At 40.2% G+C, this 13,289-nt stretch overlaps 1 pseudogene and 1 further gene; both read left to right on the forward strand.

Moving 5' to 3' along the window:
* The window catches only part of Igk (immunoglobulin kappa chain complex), a 3,171,119-nt gene that overhangs the window by 2,851,742 nt on the left and 306,088 nt on the right, over positions 1-13,289 (forward strand).
* On the forward strand, positions 1,253-2,632 carry Gm8853 (predicted gene 8853; annotated as a pseudogene).

Raw genomic sequence — 13,289 nt, forward strand, 5'->3', positions numbered from 1 at the left:
AGAATGCACCAGAGACCTGGGAGGTGAGAGACTCTCAAAACTCAAAGGGATGAAATGCCCAATAGTAGGGAGAGTGAACTTATAGAGCTCACCTCCATCAGGAAGACAGGGGATCAAATGAGGGAAGAGGGTCCCATTCCACACTAACAACTCTGACACATATTTGTTCCTGGCTGAAAAAATTACAGGGATAGAAATGGAGGGGAGCCTGAAGAAAAGAAGATCCAGTGACAGGCCCAAAGTGGAATCCAGCTCAAGGGGCAGTCCCAAGGACTGACACTATCACTGAGGCTATGGAGCACTCACAGAAAGGGACCTAGCATGACTGCATTCCCAACAAGCAGCTGAGTCACATGCAGATATTTGTAGCCAACCAATGGACAGAAACAATGACCCCTAATGTTGAATCAGGGAAAGACTGAAAGACGCTGAGGAGATACAACAGTCTCAATTATTCTGGACCCCAGAGATCTCTCAAACACTGGATCACCAAACAGGCAGCATACACCAGCTGCAATGAGGCCACCAACACACATACAGCGGAGGACTGCTGGATCTGTGTTCATTCAGAAGTGAAGCACCTAAGCCTCAAGAGTCTAGATGCCCTCGGGAGATTAGAGGTCACGTGGCATGGGAGCTGGCAGTATCCATGAGGAGACTGGGGTGTGGGTAGGAGGTATGGTATGTAGAGCAGTAGGAGGATGGAGGGGTTGAATAAAATATAGAGTGTAAACAAAATTGATTAATTAACCAATTAATAAAAAATCAGCAGATGAGTTTTACAGAAATAATAGTAAAACATCCGTTGGTTCAATCACGAGGAAACAATAAATCCTTTACAACAGCAACAGCAAAAGAAGAAAGAAAAAGGAAGTGGAAAAGAAGAAAGGAAAAAAGAAGTGAAAGGAAAAGAGGAGGGGAGAGGAAAGAAAGAAGAATATGGAGAAAAGAAGGCATAATGAGTGGGGCAGTAAGAGAATTGTGGAGGTCAGTTCCTGCAGCCACCTCCACATTCCTCCCTTAGCCAGCAGCTTGGTGACACCTCACGTCAGTAGACATGATGAAGCAGCAGACAGCTAGGTGCTCTTCAGGATTCAGTGTCTCCATTGGTCCAGCCAGCCGAGCCCCTGTGCTGTGAGTGTTTCCAACATTTCAAGAAGTCTGTATTCACAGTTCTTGGATAAGGTGGCCTTATAAGGAGCTGGTGATAATTTAATTCCATCTCTAGGTTTTCTGTAGGCACATGGAAAACAATGAGCAGCTTTACTAAGGAGGAGTTTGACTGCTGTATCCTTGATGAAGGCTTTACTGCTAAGGACATTCTGAACACCAAATAACAAATGAAGTCTCTTCTTTCTATGTTGCAGACCTCGGAGACATTCTAACGAAGCATCTGAAGTGGCTAAAAGCTCTTCCCCTTGTTACTCCCTTTTATACACTCAAGTGAAAGGACAACAGAGCCATGGTGAACAGCCTAGCTGCTATTGGGACAGGATTTGACTGTGCAAGCAAGACTGAAATACTGTTGGTGCAGGGGCTTAGGGTGCCTCCAGAGAGGATTACCTATGCACGGCTTTGTTGTAAACAAGTGTCTCAAATCAAGTATGCTGCCAGTAATGGAGACCATATGATGACTTTTGACAGTGAAATTGAATTCATGAAAGTCGTCAGAGCACATCAAAAGACAAAGTTGGTTTTGTGGACTGTCACTGATGATTGCAAAGCAGTTTGTTGACTCGGTGTTAAGTCTGATGCCACACTCAAAACCAGCAGTCTCCTCCTGAAAAGGGCAAAAGAGCTAAATATTGACGTCATTGGTGTCAGCTTCCATGTGTGCAGTAGAATTATTGACCCTGAGACCTTCATGCAGGCAGTATCAGATGCCCGCTGTGTATTTGACATAAGAACAGAAGTTGGTTTCAGCATGTATCTGCTTGATATTGGTGGTAGCTTTCGTGGATCTGAAGATACAAAGCTTAAATTTGAAGAGATCACCAGTGTGATCAACCCAACTCTGGACAAGTATTTCCCATCAGACTCTGGAGTGAGAATCACAGCTGAGCCAGGCAGATACTATGCTCAGCTTTCATACTCGCAGTCAACATCATTGCCCCCCCACAAAAAAAAATCGTAGAAGGAGCAGACCTGCTCTGACGATGAAGATGAGCAAACCTTCATGCATTATGTGAATGATGGAGTGTACTGATCATTTAACTGCATTCTTTATGATCATGCACATGTGAAGGCCCTGCTGCAGAAGAGACCCAAGTCAGATGAGAAGTATTACTAATCCAGCATCTGGGAGCCAACATGCGATGGCCTTGATCCAATCGTTGAGCACTGTAACCAGCCTGAAATGCATGTGGGTGATTGGATGCTGTTTGAAACATGGGTGAATACACCATTGCTGTTGCTTCTACTTTCATTGGGTTCCAGAGGCCCAACATCATCACCAATGTCTCATGAAGCAGATCCAAAGTCATGGCTTCCTGCGGGAAGTGGAGGAGCACTATGTTGGCACTCTGCCCATGTCTTGTGCCCAGGAGAGTGGGATGGACTGTCACCCTGCAGCCTATGTTTCTGCTAGGATCAATGTGCAGTGCCATTCTTGTAGCTCTTGCCTGCAAGTTTAGCTTGAATTAACGCATCTGGGGGGACCATTTAACTTAATTAATGCTAGTTTGGAATGTCTTTGTAAGAGTAGTGTTGGCACCAATGCAGTATTTAAGACTAGGAGATGGGGATCACACTTACTGTGTTCCTGTTGTAACTTTGAATATTTGTATTATGGAGTTTTATTCACTCTTCAGACATGATACTAATGTGTGCCCCTCAGCTGTGGAGTAAGCATTTGTAGTTTTTACATTTGCATGCCAAAAGCTTATGTTGTGACCCATGGTGAAAATAAAGTATCTTGACATAGCCAGGCATCAGTGAATGTTTGCAAATATCCATTAAATAAGGCACCAACTTCTGCACAGGCTGCTGTATCACAGCCGTGGGTCTAGCTCAACAGAAAGTAGAGATGGATGGCACAAGGTTGGGTCCTTTCTCTGTGTACAACATCAGTCTGCTTAGCCCATCCCAAGTGTGTGCAGTTGACTGTGAAATCTGGTGCCCAGAGTCTATTGGTAAGGAATGTCATCTGCCTAGTGGCCTGTTGGCCTAAACACTTCCTTAAGAGGCCAACTGAGTTTCTTTGAACCTTGAGCACAGAAAACCTCACTGTTCCCACAAACTTTGATTTCACCTGCATTATCACCTTGTGACAGTTGAAAGTATCATACAGCATTTGGGAGTCAAGCTCCTGTAATAAATTCAACAACAGCGAGACAGACAGACAGACAGACAGACAGACAGACAGAGAAATGCAGAGAGGAGAGAAGGAATGGAGAAAAGGAAAAAGGAGAAATATTTTAAAAAGAAAGGTTTGGGACTGGAGACTCAACTCAGTAGTTAAAAATCACTTTCTTATCTTATAAAATACTCAGGTTTGATTTACTCCAAGCATTCATGTGATGATTCTCAGATATTTATAATTCCAGTTAAGGACACACAGAGAACACATATATACAAACATACACACATACATGCACACACACACACACACACACACACACACACACACACACACACACACACACACACATATATATATATATATATATACAAACATCTTACATACAATTTGACCTGTGAGCCTTGAGCTTCTGCTCCAGCTACCAAGTCTTCCACTTGCTGCCTTCTTTCTGATTTCATATAATCTAACCCTCTGAAAGACCAAATGAACCCTTTCTTTTTAAAAAATTGGATATTTTATTTATTTGCATTTCAAATGTTACCCCTTTTCCTGGATTCCCCACTGCAAGCCCCCTATCACATCCCCCATTACCCTGCTTCTATGAGGGTGCTCCCCTACTCACCTACCCACTCTTGCCTGACTGACCTAGCATTCCTCTACACTGGGGCATCAAACTTTCAAGCATCTAAGTGCTTCCTCTCCCACTGATGCCAAATAAGGACCCTTCAGCTCATTCATTCTGTGCCCTTCCCCATCCTCAAGTTGGCTAGACAAACCTCCTCAGACACTAGAGCCAGGAGTCTGGCCTTGCTACATTTATGTCGTCCTACCAGAGAACTAAAAACTGCCTGCACACTGAGCTGCTGAAGAGCTGACTTTGCAACTCAATACAGCTGAAACAAGCAACAAATCCCACCCAAAACAAAGAGATGGGTGGGTCCTTGGGTTTTCAGACATATATTCAGGGACAGACATAAAAATTTTGAGCCTTGATCAGAGTACCTTGTCTTGGCTCATTAATTCTCTCACCATCCTTCCCATCCATCCCCAGCTTTCCTTTCAGGAACCCAGTAAAGGTGGTGGCTACATCAGTCCTTCCCATGATTCCTACATTGGGATCCTTGGGCTCAGTCTGATGGTTGGTTGTGAGCATTCCGATCTATATTGGTCAGGATCTGGCGAGCCTCTCATGAGACAGCTATATAAGGTTCCTGTCAGCAAGTACTTCTTAGCTTCTGCAATAGTGTCTGGGTTTGGTGTCTGCATGTGGAATGGATCCCCATGTGGGGCAGTTTCTCAATGGCCTTTCCTTCAGTCTCTGCTCTACTCTTTGTCACTGTATTTCATTTACACAGGAGCAATTCTGGGTTAAAATTTTGGAGATAGGTAGGTGACCCCATCCCTCAACAGGGAGAACCATGCCTGACCTCTTGATACCATCTCTGTAGGTTCTCCCTCCCCTTTTTGGGCTATTTCAGCTAATGTCTTCCCTATAGGGTCCTGGGAGCCTCTTTCTTTCCTGGCATCTGAGACTTTCTGATTGCTACCCCCAGTTACCCATCCACCATTGCTACACAACTCTGTTCAACTTCCTGACACTATATACATCTCAATCTCTTCAAATAAGTGAATATGCTCATCTTTTCATCCCCACATCCTTCTCTTCCGTCCAATTACCTCAGACCCTCTATTTTCCTTGATTAATTTGTTTCCCCTTTGAAGTAGGACTGAAGTATGCACTCTTTTGTCTTCCTTTCTCTTGAGATTCATGCGTTCTGTGAGTTGTACTGTGGGTATTCCATGCATTTTGCCTAAAATCCATTTATCTGTGAGTATATATGATATGTGCTGTTTGGTGACTGAGTTACCTCACTCAGGATGATAATTTCTAGATCCATCAATTGCCTGTGAATTTCATGAAGTCATTGATTTTAATAGTTGAGTAGTATTCCATTGTGTAAATCTACCATAATTTCTGTATCCATTTCTCTGATGAGGGATATCTGGGTTCTTTCCAGATTCAGGCTATTATAAGTAAGGCTGCTATGAACATAGTGGAGCATGTGTCCTTATTACATGTTGGAGCATCTTCTGGGTATATGCACAGGAGTGGTATAGGTGGGTCCTCTGGTAGTACTATGTCCAATTTGTCAATTCTTGATCTTACAACATAAGATATTAGTGTTCTATTCAGGAAGTTTTCCCCTGTGTCCATGTACTCACGGCTCTCCCCCACTTTCTTTTCTATTGGTTTCAGTTTTATGTGGAGGTTTATGAGGTTCAGTTTATGTGGTTTTATGTGGAGATCCTTGATCCACTTGGACTTGAGTTTTTTACAGTGAGATAAGAATGGATCAATTTCCATTCTTCTTCATGTTGACCTCCAGTGAACCAGCACCATTTGTTAAAAATGCTGTCCTTTTTCCACTGGAAAGTTTTAGCACCTTTGTCAAAGATCAAGTGACCCTTTGGTTCATTTCTGGGTCTTCAATTCTATTCCATTGATCTACCTGCATATCTGTGTACCAATACCGTGCAATTTTTATCACTTTTGCTCTGTAGTTCAGCTTGAAGTCAGGCATGGTGATTCCCCAGAAATTCTTTTATTATTGAGAATAGTTTGTGCTATACTGGGTATTTTGTTATTCCAAATGAATTTGAGAATTGCTCATTCTAATTCTATGAAGGAATGAGTTGGAATTTTGATGGGGATTGTATTGAATCTATAGATTGCTTTAGGCAAGATGGCCATTTTTACTTTATTAATCATGACAATCTATGAGCATTTGTGTGTAATGAAATGAGTGCTTTGAGCATTAGTAAGGTTCTTTTATGAACGTGTGTGCCCTTTCGTTTGGAGAATAGATGTTAAGAATTGACAGTTCATCTTGGTTAATTTTTCCTTTGACCATTATAAAGTGTTCTTCTTTATGTTTTTTGATAATTTTGGAAGAAAGTTCATTTTATTCTATATTAGAATGGCTACTCTAGATTGTTTTGGGGACCATTTTGTGGAAAATTATTTTCCAACTTTTTACTCTGAGGTATTGTCCTTCTTTGTCACTGAGTTGAATTTCCTGTATGTAGCAAAATGCTAGGTCCTGTTTACCTATCCAATCTGTAAGTCTGTGTCTTTTTATTTGGGAATTGAGTCCATTGATTTTAAGAGATATTAAGGAACAGTGATTGTTGCTTGATGTTATTTTTTTAATGTCATTTTTATGTTTGTATGAATTTCTTATTTTGGGTTTATTGGAAAATTACTTTCTTGCTTTTTTTAGGGTGTTGTTCCATCAGTGTGTTTTAGTTTTCCATCTATTATCATTGTAGGACTGGATTTGTGGAAATATATTGGGTAAATTTGGTTTTATCATGAAGTATCTTGTTTTTTCCATCTCAGGTAATTGAGAGTTTTGCTTGGTATAGTAGTTTGGGCTGGCATTTGTGCTCTCTTAGGGTCTGTAAGAGATCTTCCCAGGATCTTCTAGCTTTAATAGTTTCTGTTGAGAACTCTGGTGTAATTCTGATACGTGTTATTTGACCTTTTTCCCTTACAGTTTTTTAGTATTCTTTCCTTGTTTTGTGCATGTAGTGTTTTGACTATTACATGATAGCAGGAATTTATTTCCTGGTCCAATCTATTTGGAGTCCTGTAGGCTTCTTGTATGTTTCTGAGCATCATTTCCCTTAGGTTATGGAAGTTTTCTTCTATAGTTTTTGTTGAAGATATTTACTTGACCTTTAAGTTGGGAATCTTCACTCTCTTCTATACCTATTGTCCTTATGTTTGTTCTTCTCATTGTGTTCTGGATTTCTGGATGTATTGGGGTAGGAGCTTTTTGCTTTTGCATTTTCTTTGACTGTTGTGTCAATATTTTCTATGCTGTCCTCTGTACTTGAAATTCTTTTTTCTATATCTTATATTCTGTTGGCTGTGCTTCATCTATGGTTCCTGATCTCTTTCCTAGGTTTTCTAACTCTAGGGTTGTCTACCTTTGTGATTTATTTATTGTTTCTAGTTCTATTATTTGATCATGCATAGTTTTGTTCAATTCCTTCACCTGTTTGGTTGTATTTTCCTATAATTCTTTAAAGGATTTTTGTGTTTCATCATAAAAACTTCAACCTGTTCAGATGTATCCTGCTGTATTTCATTAAGGGAATTATTTATGTCCTTTTAAAAGTCATCTATCATCATCATAAGATGTGTTTTTAAATAAGAGTCTTGCTTTTATGGTGTATTGGTGCAGCCAGTGCTTGCTGTCATAGGGGAACTGGGTTATGATGATGCCAAGTAGAACATTCAATGATAAAGACATAAAACTACAGTTGCCTATATACTGAAATCATCTCAGAGTGAGACATGTGACTCATGTTACAAGTGTCACAAGCATCACTCTGATGTATTAGAAAATAAAAATGGAGCCTGGGAAAGGAAATAACAAATTACAAATATTGTAATACCAATCTAGATCCCAGAGACATGGAATACAAAAATGGCTTCAGTAGATGTTCCTAACACTTCCCTGAGCCCTCTCACCTGGTACCCAAAATATTAGCACCCATATCAGGAGAACAGCTGACTTCATCTATGAGAGCTGGTCTAGAGGTGGCTTCTTTTTTTTTTTTTTCTTTCTTTTTTTTTTAATTAGGTATTTTCCTCGTTTACATTTTCAATGCTATCCCAAAGGTCCCCCATACCCACCTCCCCAATCCCCTACTCACCCACTCCCCCTTTTTGGCCCTGGCGTTCCCCTGTACTGGGGCATATAAAGTTTGCAAGTCCAATGGGCCTCTCTTTCCAGTGATGGCCGACTAGGCCATCTTTTGATACATATGCAGCTAAAGACAAGAGCTCCCGGGTACTGGTTAGTTCATATTGTTGTTCCACCTATAGGGTTGCAGTTCCCTTTAGCTCCTTGGGTAATTTCTCTAGCTCCTCCATTAGAGGCCGTGTGACCTATCCAATAGCTGACTGTGATCATCCACTTCTGTGTTTGCTAGGCCCCAGCATAGTCTCACAGGAGAGAGAGCTATATCTGGGTCCTTTCAGCGAAATCTTGCTAGTGTATGCAATGGTGTCAGCATTTGGAAGCTGATTATGGGATGGATCCCTGCATATGGCAATCACTAGATGGTCCATCCTTTCGTCACAGCTCCAAATTTTGTCTCTGTAACTCCTTCTATGGGTGTTTTGTTCCCATTTCTAAGAAAGGGTAAAGTGTCCACACTTTGGTCTTCGTTCTTCTTGAATTTCATGCATTTGGCAAGTTGTATCTTATATCTTGGGTATCCTAAGTTTCTGGGCTATTATCCACTTATCAGTGAGTACATATTGTGCGAGTTCCTTTGTGATTGGGTTACTTCACTCAGGATGTTACCCTCCAGGTCCATCCATTTGCCTAGGAATTTCATAAATTCATGTTTTTTAATAGCTGAGTAGTATTCCATTGTGTAAATGTACCACATTTTCTGTATCCATTCCTCTGTTGAGGGGCATCTGGGTTCTTTCCAGCTTCTGGCTATTATAAACAAGGCTGCTATGAACATAGTGGAGCATGTGTTCTTCTTACCGGTTGGGACATCTTCTGGATATATGCCCAGGAGAGGTATTTCGGGATCCTCCGGTAGTACTATGTCCAATTTTCTGAGGAACAGCCAGACTGATTTCCAGAGTGGTTGTACAAGCTTGCAATCCCACCAACAATGGAGGAGTGTTCCCCTTTCTCCACATCCTCGCCAGCATCTGCTGTCACCTGAGGTTTTGATCTTAGCCATTCTGACTGGAGTGAAGTGGAATCTCAGTGTTGTTTTGATTTGCATTTCCCTGATGATTAAGGATGTTGAACATTTTTTCAGGTGCTTCTCTAAGACACTGAAAATGAGTCTTAACATATATTTGAGCATCTGGAACCACTGGTTATTGTCACAACATGAAAAGTTGCTCAGTAAAGCATGTGCTCAAAAAAACACTTGCTTTGTCTCAGGGGTAGTCGGGGTTGGCAAAACCATTCATAGAGCATCTCAAGCACATCCCAAGGGATTTCATGACTACCATGGTCAACCTTCACCCCATAACTTTAAAATAATTTTATACAATTTATTCAATATATTTTGATTGTTCCTCCTCTCCCAACATTTAGATCCCTCCTACCTCCCTACAGCTTATTTATGTGTTTTCTGATTTTACAAGATGTCATCTTTGTGAAGTGAACAAAATTTTAGTCAAGATCTCTAAGGAAATAAAGTGAGTAACATAAACTGATTTTCAACTAACTGGATCCACATCTAAAGCTCTAATTTTGTCTCTGTCTCTGTCTCTGTCTCTGTCTCTGTCTCTGTCTCTGGCTCTGGCTCTCTCTCTCTGTCTCTCTCTGTCTCTCTCCATCTCTCTCTCTCTCTCTCTCTCTCTCTCTCTCTCTCTCTTTCTCTCTCTCTCTCTCTCTCTGTGTGTGTGTGTGTGTATGTGTAAGAGAAATAATGGGAGAGAATATTTAAGAATGAAGTTAAACCCATATGTTTAATCTTCCACAAAACTAAATTCAAAAGAAAATTCAAAAACTGAAACTTCTAGAGAAAAGCAAAGGCAGATCTCTAAGTGGGATAAGTTTAGCAAGGACTTCTGAATAGGATTTCAGTTTCCCAAAAATTAAAATCATCTATTACCTAGTGAAACATTAGGAAATTAAAAAGTTCCAAGATTGCTAAAGATAACATAGTCAGGATGAGATGAAATCCACAGAAAAGGAGAGAGCTATTTGCCAGGTAAATGCCTAACAGGATTAATATCCAGAACAAAGCGCTCAATCAAAACAAAGAGTAAAAAAAAAAAAAAAAAAAAAAATACAACAAACAAACCCAAATAGCTCATTCCAAAAATTGGCTTGTTATCTGAAGAGTCCTCAAAACTAGAGATAAAAATGGGTAAGAGATATCTTTAAACTTTATTCCTAGCAATTAGAGAAATGTAAATCAAAACAACTTTGAGATTTCATCTTGCCCCAGTCAGAGTGGCAAAGATCAATGAAACATCTGACCTCAAATGCTAGAGAGGATATGAGGAAAAGGGGACCCTCACCCCCTGGTGGGAAGGTTGCAAACTAGTCTAGTCACTCTGGAAATCAGTGTAGAAAACCAAATAAAAATATAAAATAAATCTATCATATGACTCAACTATTACAATCCTTCCATAACCACAAAAGATTCTATCAACACCCTGTTCCACAGATACATGCTCATTATGTACATTGAAAACAACCTAAATATTCTTTATCAGACAAGAGGATAATGTTGCCCATATACACTATGAAATATTATTCAGTCATAAAGAAAAATAATATTTGAAGGTAATTGAAAGAACTAGTAAAGATCATAATATGTGAGGTAACCCACACCCAAAAAGACAAACAGCACATATTCTCTCCTCAGAAACTCCTAGATCCAAATCCACATTCAAGTATATAACCCAGAGTAACTTAAGAAATTATAAAGGTAAAAATGGGATATCTGGAGATATGGCTTAGTGGTTAAAACACTAAGAGCACTAGCTGCTCTTCTAGAGGTCCTAAGTTAAAATTCCAGAGAACACATAGCAGCTCACAATTACCTATAATGTAATACTTTGCCCTTTTCTGGTATGCAGGCTTACATGCAAATATACCACTCAAACAAATTAATAAATAAATCTCTGGGAAAAGAAAACAATAGGTAGGAGAATATACGTGATTCAAGGTGGAAAATAGGTATTTTAACTAGGTGTAGAGTGAGAAATATAGAAGGAGATCAGAGAATAAAATAACAGAAAGGGTGTCTGGAAAAGTCCTAAGAAGACATGATTAAGTATCTACCTATGAAACCTATCTCTCTCTCTCTCTCTCTCTCTCTCTCTCTCTGTGTGTGTGTGTGTGTGTGTGTGTGATGCATATGATATACTTATTAGTTTAAATAAATTTTTCTGATTTATGCTGATAATAATCTCTCAAGATCCATAGACAATTTTTTAAAAGGCATAAGATGCTCTCATTTTATTAAAAGCTATTGTTGCCTTTGGTTGCCACCCAGAGGTAGAAGAAGGTAAGTCCCTATTACACTTTGTACATGGACCTAAAGGACTCAATTTGGATATTACCTGAATATATACCCTCTTTGAGAAATAGCTTTCTTAATACAAGAAAGCACCACATTCTCCCAAATGAAGAATGTAATCAATAGTCATTTGCAGTATAATTTTTTTTGAACCACAGCAATGTCCAGCTTGCATGATAATCCCAGGTGTGCAATAATGATATATATAATTTTTCAGTAACCAACAGCTCTCTGATTAAACTTAAAGCCCATTCAGCAAGAGGTAAATAATGCCTAGAAGTGGAAATAGCAGAAAGGGATGAAAATTTATGGAACATTAATGGATATTGTCAAAACCTATGATATACTTGAAAGATATTGCTTTGATGATGCTTGTGTGCAATGAGTACACTTCAGTAAAGAATTTTAAGGGGTAGCAGTATGACTCAGAAGGTAATTCACTTGCCATCAAACCAGATGTCAGACCTGAATTTAATTCCCACAACTCACATGGCAGAGAGGACAACATACACAAAGATAATTAAACAACTAAAATGTGATAAAATAATTATAAGAATTTATGTAAAGAAAAGATAAATGGAAAGAATGAGCATTTGTAAGAAAGTAAGAAATCCAACAGGCCATCCTACCAGAAAACCAGGCAGGCTGTCCATGGAACTTTTCCACTCTCCCTTCCCCCAGACACAATTCTCAAGGTCACTGCTATCTCTGCAACATGACACTAGGTGCAGCCTATCCTCCCCACTGTCCACACTTGCTGTGGATCCCACAGACAGTACCCCTAACTTGTCCTCTCCCATTCATCAACATGTCCCAGTCCCCAGTTCAAATGAATTCTCCCTGTTCAACCACTGACCATTTCTGCTAGAAGACCAGGTAGGCAGCCTGCAGACTTTCTCCACTCTCTATTCCCCCAGGCCCACGTCTCAGAATCACCCCAAGCTCTGCAATAGAACATAAGCTGTAGCCCTCCCTCCCTCCCTCCCTCCCTCCCTCCCTCCCTCCCTCCCTCCAGCCCATGCCTCCTGTATATTTCACAAACCATCAGCTTCTGCCTCCACTCCCACCTTTGTGGCTCTGTAATAGCCCCCAACATAGACAGAAAATCCCTACTCAACAACAGGCCATAGTGGCCAAATAAACAACTGCCTGTGGGCATACTCCACTCTCTCTGTTACCCCAGACCCAATTCTCATGATTGTCTCTAGCACTACAACAGACTACACCCCCTCCTCCCCCGACCTCCTACTCCTATTTTCAACATCAGCAAACATTCCTCTGAACACACCAACAAAGTGTTCAGTGAAACAGGCAATAAGCTCTCTGAAAATCCAGAGAGGAAACAGAAACCAAGGAGAATTAAAAAAAAAAAAATACTGAGCAAAGACAAACCAAGAAATCAGTAACTAGATCTATAGTCCCCAAACCCAGATGCCTAGATACTAGCTTTAGAACATAATCAATAATATACAGGGCAATATGTCTTCACCAGAACCCAGATGTCTGACCACAACAGGCCATAAATATTCCAATATATCTGTAGCACACAAAAAAAGCTTAAAACCAACAATATGAAGATGATAATGGAAATTAATAAGGCAGGGGTCCTCCACAGTCCCCATGTCTTTTTGGCTAATGGCCACATGTAGTTGTTAGAAGACTTTTTTTGCACTGCATTTTTATCCTCTTTGTGTTAAAATGACAGAGCTAGAAGCTGTATTGTTTTAGGGGGAGGGTTATTGCCTATTCTCAGTAATTTCTCTCAGGTTACTTCGGGTTCTATGCCCAGCATAAGATACACCACATGTAAATGGATGTTAATAATGTGTAATGGCTATTAACATTTTCTGGTCAGCCTTCCCCCAATAACCAAGTCAGAGTCCATGGATTATTTAATCAGCTC

The sequence above is a fragment of the Mus musculus genome, chromosome 6 (genome assembly GCF_000001635.26).
Source record: "Mus musculus strain C57BL/6J chromosome 6, GRCm38.p6 C57BL/6J".
NCBI lineage: Eukaryota > Metazoa > Chordata > Mammalia > Rodentia > Muridae > Mus > Mus musculus.